Genomic DNA, 11059 nt, shown 5'->3' with positions numbered 1-11059 from the left:
AGCAGGAAGCACCAGTGATCACCAGATACCCAAGGAGCCCACTCACTCTCAGCAGCTCCACTGTAGACCAGGAATGTCACCAGGGGGCTCTGGAGGCAGCTCTGTTCCCGACGCACACAGCAAAATGAACTAGGATGCAACAGACTTAGGAGAAAACGGACTGTTCTGGAACACCGGCACATTTTTCTCATAGGGAAAAATTCTGTCGGTCTCTAGCATCAAGGCGCTCAGAAAGGGAACGCGGCAATTAGCATGCCTCCTGCACTCTCAGAGAACCGCACACAGCCAGATACACCCTGGAATTCATCTTGGTGATTTTATCCAGTCTCGCTCGGCTCTAAATTACTGATTCTGAGCTCAGAAATGGCACCACGGTGGGGGCTGGAAGAGGTCATCTCTCAAAGCCACCACTTCCTCCCAGCCCCAGGTGCCCCTCTCCTGCCAGCCCCTGTAGGGAGTCTTCCTACATCCAGCCTCACCCCTTCCCAACTTCATCCAGCTCACCCCTTCCCAACTTCTACATAGCAACCCAGACAGACTGCTAGAAAACCAGTCTGACTGTACTCACGCTCTGTTGAAAACCACACAACGGGTTCCTAGCGCTCTTACGATGCAGGACACATCATTAATATGACTCAGAAGGCCCCATGTGCCTTGGCCTCTCCCTCCGTCCCCGGTTCCATCCCTCACCGCTGTCCTGACCACAACACCCCCACCCCCATGCTCCAGTGACAGCACACTTCATGTCCTGGAGCAACCCCTCTCTCCCTTCTCTCTCCCATCATATCTGCTGTCCCCTCTGGCTGAAACAGTGATCCTCTTGTCCCTTTGCCTAATTCGATCTCATTCACTCATTCCAGGTTGGACGCAGTTTATTCTGGGAAGCCTGTCCTGACCCTAAGCCCTGAGTGAGGAACTCAACGGCTTTGGCCAGCACCTGCCACAACCCTATCACTCACTCACTGTGACGCTCTGATTGCTTGTCTGTTGGTCATGGCTACACTGTCTGACTTCCTTCTGCAAAGCCAGGCACAGGGGTTGGGTGGTTCACAGATACCCCTGCAGCTCCTGGCATAAAGCCTGCCCACACAAGTTATACCATCGGTAGCTACTGAATAAATGAAAGGAAAGAAGTAGTACTAAGTATAACAAACTTCACATGCGTTATCCCAGGTAAATTAAAGACAGTGACCGTAACGTGTTTCCTCAGCCTCTGATTATTTTTTTTCAAATCTTTGAGCCCCTCCCAACTGTCAGATTAGGGGTTTGACAGGTAGATCTTGGTTCGCAACCTCAGGGATTTCCCGGGTGAAATCCGAAACCGGATCCTCAGAAAGAGGCAGCTCTCTGCAGGTTTGAGGGTGGTGATTTTAATATGCAAAGGAACCTACATAGGAGGTTCGTCACCAGACGAGTAAATCTCCCCATCTGCCCGCAAGAACCTTAGAAGTTTATACAGACACACGTATAGTCCAAATGGTCCCAGCAACACCTGGCTTTCAAGGCTGTGCCCTTGAAAATGGTCACCACTGTGGGAGTAGTAGGCAGAAGATACATTCAAGGGCAGGGAAGGGGCTGCAGAGCCTCCGTTTGCCTGGGGCCAGCTTTCTGGTCTACCTGTGGTCACATCCTCTTCTTGATGACCTCCTCCAACAGGAAGCCATGAAAGCTGGGAGGTCTGCACCTTGTCCCAAGTCCTGACATAAGGTCTTACCAAAGCCTGCACTACAGAGTCCTGGCTGAGATGCTCTCCACTATGCCAGACACCCCCACTACTTTCACGGGGGAAAAAAAGTCTGATTTCTAACAAAGGAAAGAGCTTCATGGGAGGGATTCTCTGATACAACATTGAGAGAGTGAATGAAGTGATTATGCAATCTGTGACCATCTTCAGAAAAGTTTTACATTACCTGTAGTCTTCTATCTTCTTCAAATTCTTGAAAAAAAATTCACGTTGTGGATAATTTCATTTGTCCATTTCATTTTTTAAATGGGAATATAGTTAGGCCAGAGGACCAAAAAAAAAAAACCCTCTAAAAATCAAAAAAAGAACCATTTTCATGGCACTCTATAGCATCAATCAAGGGGAAAGTGCAGGGAAGAGGCCAACTGAGATAGGAAAGGGAAGTTGACCGATAAGAGATCTCACTCACCTGTTTCTCTGCCTTCTTGAACTTGCTATGGCTGAAGAGCCCTTGACACAGAAAGTTGCCACCCACACCCAGGAGCTACTGAGAAGCCCTGACTAATTACCTGATTGTCAGAGAGAGAGGATGGGACAGGGAGGGGAGAGATTCAGAACCAGTCTCTCCTAAGATACTTGAGAACCGCCTCCAAGGAAACCAACAAGTTGCAAGCATGTGGAAAGCAGTCGGTGGTGTCAGCCCTTCTCATCTGCCTTCCTTACAAAACAGTCTACACATGTTTCTTAGTAGCAAGAAATCAACCGACAAGAAATTAGGTACCCACTCTGTTCCCTGCCTTGTGTTTGGTGTAGTCCAGAATTTGAGGAACGTATGTTAGGCCGAGCCTCTGCCCTCACAGACTTTCGAATCTCACTGGAGAGCCAACACACATGGAAAAAGGGAAAGGCACACGGGTATGGACAGAGATCTCACCACGGAAACTGACATTAAATCTCAACTTGCCAAACCACAGGGAGCTACCACTGTGGTAGCTAGAAGGACTAGAATCCCACACCCTCCAGAAGGACTAGAATCAAAAAGGCTCAAAACACCAAGTGGGATTCTCTAACGTTGCAGGTGGGACTGTAGAATTGGTGGCAGCACTTCAGAAAACCCGTTGGAAAGATTCCGATGGAACTAAACATATACTTGGCTCAAACAGTCCACTCTAGTACCCAAAATAAATGAAAACATATACCCACCAAAAGACTTGTATGAGAATGTTTACAGCAGCCTTACCCATACTAGTCCAAACTGGAAACCACCCAAACATCCATCAACAAGAGAATGGATAAGTGAATTGTGGTATCCCCCTGCAAAGAAACGCTACTACTCTGATTAAAAGGACCAAGGTACTGATATACGCAACAGCATGAATGATTCTCAAATCATGTTGAGTGAAAGGATCCGGACACAAATGAACATCTATGGTGTGATTCCATTTATAAAAAATCCAAATATAAGAAAAATGAATACATTGTGATCAACCAGAAAGTTATCCAGGGTATAAAGGGTACAGAGAATTTTCTGAGGGAGACAGAAGCTTTACATATCTTATTTTGGGTGGTAACTACATATAACTGTCATATAACTGCATATAACTGTCAAAGTTCATAAAATATCTGTAAGTTTTCTTTTACGTTAATCAGTTCAATTAAAAAAAAAAAAACAGAAAAAGCCTAATTTGCCAATTTAGCAAAAGGAGTTCAACATTCCCAGATCTCAGTGGTCTATGCAAGAGGTTTGTCCTTCTGAAACCCTTTATATGCCACAGACCTCTAAGAAGAGGGACTTCTAAACATCTCCAGGCTTTGGGGATAGATATGGTACTCAGAGAAGGCAGATATCCCATCTCACAATAAGGAAGCAAAAGCTGACAGAGGTTAAGCAACTCTCCCAAGGTTCACCCAGCTGGTAAATGACAGGATCAACACTCAACATCAGACTACTTGTGTCTAAAGTTTATGCTTTTTCCAAAGTCCCGTGGCATCATTCTATAGGGTAGATACCTCTCAAAACTTCCTTGCCAAGACTCTGTATCTCCCATGCCAAAAGAAGAAGGGAATCTTATGACCCAAAGAGCTTGTCAGGGAGCGGAGGTTAATACCTATTAACACAAGTAAGAGGCAATTTATTCAACAATTCAGAAAGGCAAACCCTGGTAATACACTTCACAAATAAATCTTAACATTCAAAACACCTAGAGACCTCCCACAACGCAGTGAAGAAAAATACCAACAACACGTAGAAAAATAGCTGTACAGAAAGCAGCAATTTACAGAAGAAATAAAAATGCCAAAAAAAGAAACCACGCTCAGTCTTGTTAACAATTAAACACAAAGTAAATAACGAAATATGAACTTTGTCCATAAATTTGTCAAATGTTTTTATAGAGCGATAATAGCCTGTGTCGGCAGGAATGTGGAGAACTCCTACATACAGCGTAAGATAGTATAATTTGGTACAACCTTTTTGGAAGATAAATGACAGCATCGGACAAAATATAAAACGTAAATTCCCTCCAACTCATAATCTCACTTGCATCTGACAGAGATACAAACACAAATATGTGTACAAAGATTTTCATTAAAGCCTCATTTTCAATGGGGACAGTCAGAAGCAATACACATACCTAAGACTAGGGGACTGATTAAATACAGGATGCTAAACCATGTAACAAAATACTACGTAACTGTTAAAAAGAATAAAATGGTCTTAGAGTGGCAAAGGAAAGGCTATCCTTGGAAAGGTGTCCTTGAAACACAACTAAGTTGAAAAGGTAAACTGCATAGAATATATAGAAAATGTTGCCATTTTTGCTCTAGAGCAAGGCAGGCAGGAGCCGAACTGGGTCCTGGGCACTGATTCGTCATTCAGTGCACTTTCATGGATTAAGACTGCGTATTTGAGCCTACTAGGAACTCAAATACTATTTGGGTTTGAATTTCAGGAGCTCTAATGTATTGAATTTCAGGAGCTCCTGAAATTCAGGAGCTCTTGCCATCAGCAAGGAGAGCGGATGCTGATTCTTGGCTGGCATCATGGGAGCTGAGAAAAGGTCCCATCTTGGTAACACATTAAGATATAAATGAAGCAATGGTTTTTATTGCTTTAGCACTTAAAGTTTATGGACTACTTTCACTGTATATTCTCTCATTTGATACTCTCATCTCTTTCTTGAGGTTGGCATTGTCACCCTCAAACCACGAAAAGGGAGTCTTCAGATAGGGTACATGAATAATGCATGTCCTCTCCAGTCTGACCAATTCTCCCAGAGTTCCAGGCTTCTATCCACAGTGCATCACACACCAAGGAAAAGGGGGCCCAAAGATGTATTTAATGAATATGTGAGTGAGTGGGTGGGTGAGTAAGTGACAATGAGCAGATTTGGTTCCCTTTGTAGACAGAACCTCTCTCCACTCATCTCCACCACTGCCAGAGATAGGCGGGAAGGGGGTGACCCATACGAGACAAGAAGATCTCAAGAATACAAACCAAAACATACAGCAGCCCCATCCCCAACGTCTGCAGTCATGGAACTAGAACTTTCTAGGGCAGCAGCAATGGGACCCAGTACAGACGAGCATCTCTGAGGGCAGACTTACCGGCAGTGCAGCCCAGGAGAGTCCCTGTGAAGGGGCTGTGAGGTCCCTGGGAGGTCTACCCCCTCACACCCTTGCATGTCTCTTACATCAAAATACGGTGGAGTGGTACAGAGACCTGACTTCAGAACTCCGCTCAGCCCCTTACTAGCTTCATGGACTGAGGCCAATCATGTAATTTCTCTAAGCTTCTGTTTCCTCATCTGTAAAGGAGGGATGCTAAGAGTCGCTACCTAGCAAGAATGTGAAGAATTAATGGGTTCATGTAGATAAAGTCCAGCATCTGATAACCTGGCTGACACTCAACAGCTTGCTATTAGTTTCTAATTGTCACACAGTGGGACAAACATCAGAAGTATGACCGTGGAATGGTTGCAGAGAACACCTTCAGCAAAGGTGTGTGCATGCAAATATGTGTGTGTGTGCACGAGTGTGTGCAAGTGTGTTTAAGGACAGTGACAAGCCTGGGTGCTGAGCACAGGTGGTTTCATGTTTTGATTAATAGGGAAGAGGCTACTTCAAGGAAGTGCTGTGAAAAGCAGGGGTTCTCAGACTGTGCTCCTGCCCTTTTGGAAAACCATGAGGACAGCACCCAGACCCAGGCCCATCCCAAAGGCTGGAGCCCCGCCAGGAATCCCTCCCCTGCCCAAGCAGCCCTGCCAACGTCCTTCCACACACACGGGTACCATTGCAGAAGCTGTAAGAACGCATTCTAATTGGAAGCCTGCTGCTTCAGCATTCAGGCCCCCCAAGAAGTGATGTTTTGCTATGTGATTATTGTGAGGAATGAAAGCGATACCCAGGTTTCTGTGCTTTTGTGTCCCAATCACATTTATTAATCAATAGGCTCTCTTCCAACATGTTACCAAAGTGTTATGCCTCCAAATTGGAGAGGCCTTTAGCAATTCTGCTCAGAATCTGTAACTCCTGGGGAAATGAAAAGAAATAGCTTTCCTGTTACCCTTCTCATCTCCCACCTGAGACCGTTTGCGTTTCTGTTGCTAACAGAGCAGCACCAATACCAGGAACCCAGCCACACTCCTCCTACCGGCCATGTTACCGAGATACCCTATGCAGGCTGCCCCAGAGGGCAGAGTCTGGGCTGGGCCACGTTTCCCACCAAAACCATCTAACGCAAGAGCTTAAGAAACATCACTGAGGGGCGTCTGGGTGGCTCAGTCAGTTAAGCATCCAACCCTTGATTTGGGCTCAAATCATGATCTCACAGCCTGTGGGATTGAGACCCACGTCAGGCTCTATGCTGACAGTGCAGAGCCGGCTTGGGATTCTCTCTCTCCCTTTCTCTCTGCCCCTCCTTCTCTCTCTCAGAATAAATAAATAAAACATTAAAAATAAAAATAAATTTTTAAAAAAAGAAACATCACTGAGTGGCACAGGAAACAAAGAGGAAGGGAAGGCTTTTCCCAACAATCTGGTGTCTCCACAACTCCACACAAACCCCTGCTCAAAAACTGAGCAATCCCCCGGCAAAAGTGCCCATGCTGTTTCTTTCCAGAAGAGCAAGGAGAGCAGTGTTTGTTTACTCCCCACCCCAGGCTTCCAAAATTCTGGTAAGCTCCCCTGGGGACAGCCTGCACTGATCGGAGGCTGCCCATCCTTTCCCAGGGATGGTCCAGCCTGGATGTGGGGTCAGGTGGCCATTTGCTTGTTTTAAGGATGCCAGAGACCCTGGGACTCAGAACACACAGCAGAAACACAGAGAGCCATAAGATGTGGGAGGCAGTGAGGAGGGAGGGAGGGTTGGCTATTAGGTAACAGGAACCCTGGGTGGCCCCTTCCAGTGGTCTCTAGATGAGCTGTCTGCTAACCCAGAGCCTCCCAGGAATATTCAAGAAGGGCCAACAAAGAAGTGTCTGATTAGCTCCACTAACAGGTAGATCATCCTAACACGGAGTCTTTAAAAGTGAGCACAGCACAGGTCTGACCCTTGAGGCACTGGCAAGCTGATGTCAGAAGGTCACCTGTATCCCTTCTGCTCACCTGGTTCAAGCTGGGTTCCAAAGGTCACGCTGTGTGCAACATCCAGTGACAAAGGAGCTGCCAGTCTGGACTCTCAGAGCACCCAGAAAGGGGTGGGCAAGGAGCAAACGGAGGTGCTGCCCAGGGCTGGTGGCGCCTATAAAAGGAATCATCTTCAGGCCTAGATGCTCTGACATTGGAGTGGGAATGGACAGGGGGTTACTTACTACTTTGAAAAGCTTTCACTCTACTTTCTGGGTAGCTCCGGAGCTGACCGCTCCCCCCTCCCCCCACGTCTCCTCTGCTCCACTCAGAGGAAGAACCTAACACACTGAAAGTTAAAATCTGATCCCCTCAGTTGTCCCTTAGTTCCCTTCCAAGGGTTGGTCTGGCCACCAGCCTGAGCTTCCTCTTTGGCAGAGAACAGACTGAATGCAAAATTACTTAGCTTAAATTATGTCCAACGTTTCAAGCACACTTCCTGTTCCAGGACTGTATGATTAACATAAGTACAATAGCTTAGGAACATTAGATATTGCATAATTGCCTGCCTGGGGCTCTTACTATTGTCAAATTCTTGACTGAGCATCCCTGGAATTTAAGGCGGGCCCAACAGGGCAGGACACATCTTCCCTCCATGTGCCTTCCCTCCCTCACCTAAACCCTCTACCCTCAAAACTCCAACTACAAAGTAGGAATTCATAGGCATGAGACGCTGAAGTCTGCTCTCCTCCCTCAGTCCTCCCCCCATCAAGAGCAAGCCATAGGCTCTGTCCCTCTCCAGAGGAAGCAAGGCTGGTGACGAGGGGGTAGGCATGGTCATTTTACAGGAGTCACATTATGGCATCAGTCGCTTACTGGGTAACATCAAACCATACACCCTTCTCATATGTAGGGATTTCTAAGTGTAATCTGTAGTTGTAATTTTTCACAAGTAACCTATTATCTGTTTTCAATCTTGAAGAAATGATTCTCCAGTAGGACGGTTGTTAAAGCAGCTAAACTAACTCCTCAGGACTGGGTAAATTAGGTTGATAGAATTTCAAAGCATTAAAAAAAATAAATAAATCACAATAATCTTTCTTCTCTAACTTCCAAAATTCAGTGTCCAAGTTCTGGGCCTGTGAAAACCAGAGTACCCAAGCTAGATCGCGTTATGTATCCACAGTCGTTATTTCTGACAAGCCAAGTTAACAGCACCGTTTCTAACACGTGCAAATCAAACTGCTCTTCAAATTTGCTGCTTCCAGACAGAGGAAACAGTCCCCCAAAGTTCCATTTCTCCATTATGGGCTTGGTTGTCATATGGGCATCATAATAGTGACACATAAGTCTCCTGTACTGTTTTTATTACATCAGGTTTCAGTCGGCCTTGGGAAAAACATGACTAATGACACCCTCTCCCTCTTCAGTGTGACACAAATGAATCAGACACCACACCAGGAAGCAGTGGAAATAGAACTAGCCTATGAATCAGGAATCGTGGGTCTTAGGTAAAGTTTTCTTCTCTAACTAGTGATGAAATCTTACAGATGTCTCTCTAGGCATCACTGATTACCTCCTTTTGAAAATGTGTCCCCATTAAATTTAACAGCCTTGTCTCTTGACTATTCCTCTAAAATCTAATTAAATTGCTATTTATTATGAAATAGGTTTGATATTTTCATTGTCTGAATATTTTGAAGGACCAAGTATTCTATTCAGATATTTGGACACCTGCTTAAAAAAAAAAAAAAAAAACAACCATCCAGCTTATGCACAAGACTTGTCTCAACAGAAACAATCTAAGGCATTGGCATTGATTCCTCCAGAATTTAGAGAAGCTACTTATACAAAGTCTGCCATTTTATTAGGTGGACTTTTTTAAGGCGTGTGTGTGCAGCCAGCAAAGCTGGAGCCCTGAGAAAAAGAAGCTATAGCACACATTTAGTCATTTTAAATGATAAAACTATGTTTCGTTTCTCCTGGAAGAGCTCAAAGAATTTATTCATTAGGTTGTCAGGTTAATACTGTAAGACAGAACTTAGAAAAAGTCCTTAGTTATTTGTTCCCGAAGAGGTAGGGACATTATCAAGCATTTTGAGCTACACTATTAACACCGTAAAATAGTATAAATAGGATATGGTTGGTACTGACAGTCTTAACTTTACCACAAAAAAAAGACAGAGGAGTTATCTACCTTTAACCGAAAATTTCTTCTCTAGTCCTGTTGATTTTGTGGCCATTCTCTTCAATGATCCCAGACCCTTTATTGACTAACAGATATAAATAATTATCAACCACTCTTAGAGAATTTAACATGAAGAAAGCTACATACTAGAAGGAGGATACTTTGGAATATTTGTGAAATTAGGCAGAAGTTGGAGAAAGACGTTTTTGAGCAACGATCTTCCCTAGAGCCCTTGAAATCACAGTATTCCTACATGTCAGCCAATTTTGTGTCCTGTCACATAAAATCCCTTCCAGCAGGCAAGATGCCAAACAGGCATCATTTTATGGATCACCAGCAACTTTAAACATGAACCAGTTACTTATAAGTAAGCTCAGGCCCTGTCAGTTTTTCTTAGGGTTCAAAACTGAACACCTAAGTCTGAAATGATTTTAGAAGCTGCCTAAGGCTGTAGGAGTGAGCCTGAGAGATGTGTACCTGGCTCAGGTTATCCTTCATCATAAATCAGAAGACTGCTTGGTTAGCAAAAGTTTAGAACAAAGGGAATGAACACCTTTCTTCCACCCACGAAGCAATGCTAAGTTGCTTAGCCATGACCCACCCAGAAGGCAACTGAATGGGTTTTAGCTCTTTGAGAATCAACCTACTTACAAAGTAGGGTCCTACTTACAAAGTATCTCTAACATATCCATAGCCACATGCTGCTATGCTTAGTCTATCTATCATCTACCTATTTATTAATTTCTGTCTCAAATAATAACCTCATCCTTGACATTGAAGCCAAAGTATGACGACCTCTCTGTAGTGATCACAAAGCACACCTGAAATTAATTTCCACATTTAAAACCTTGAATCCTTGTGTTCGACATGTGTATATCACACACACACACACACACACACACACACTCCAGCCCGTTCTCACATCATACCAACTGGTTATAACAGTCTCCAGACGCCTGGGTGGCTCAGTCGGTTGAGTGTCCAATTCTTGAACACTTGATCTCGGCTCAGGTCATGATCTCACAGTCATGGGATAGACCCTGTGGGCTCTGAGCTGAGACTGGAGCCTGTTTGGGATTCTCTCTCTCTCTCTCTCTCTCTCTCTCTCTCTCTCTCCCCCCCCCCCCACCCCTCCCCAACTCACACACTCTCTTTCAAAAAAAAAGATTCAAAAGATTCTCCCTCCAAATATTAGCCATGGCTCAAGATTAAGTCTTGACACATCCTGTCTCCACTTTCATGAAGAACATAAAACTTCAGAAGGCAGCTACTACCATGATCACCAGGCATTTATAGTGCACCAACATGTGCCAGGACCAAGAGTTACAAACACTTCAGAAATTTCAAATCTAATTGGAAAATGAAGTAAAATTTTATTGATTTCTAGACCTACAAGGGGGTCCACACTGGGCATTTTTCCAGTCCCATCTCTGTGTTCCCTCCCTAGAGTCACAAGTTTAAAAATCTCACTTGTATTTCAAGATCCAGGTCATTGGACATACTATTTTCAAAGTCTTCTAAGATTTACCTCATTTATCCACACATCAGAAGTAATTTCTCAATTCTTTCAACTCCCACAACAACTTATCTGTTTCTCTCCTAGGATACTTGTATCATAATTA

This window comes from Panthera pardus, unplaced genomic scaffold, assembly GCF_024362965.1.
Source record: "Panthera pardus isolate Hobbes unplaced genomic scaffold, ASM2436296v1 HiC_scaffold_17, whole genome shotgun sequence".
Taxonomy (NCBI): domain Eukaryota; kingdom Metazoa; phylum Chordata; class Mammalia; order Carnivora; family Felidae; genus Panthera; species Panthera pardus.
This window is presented reverse-complemented; position numbering follows the sequence as displayed.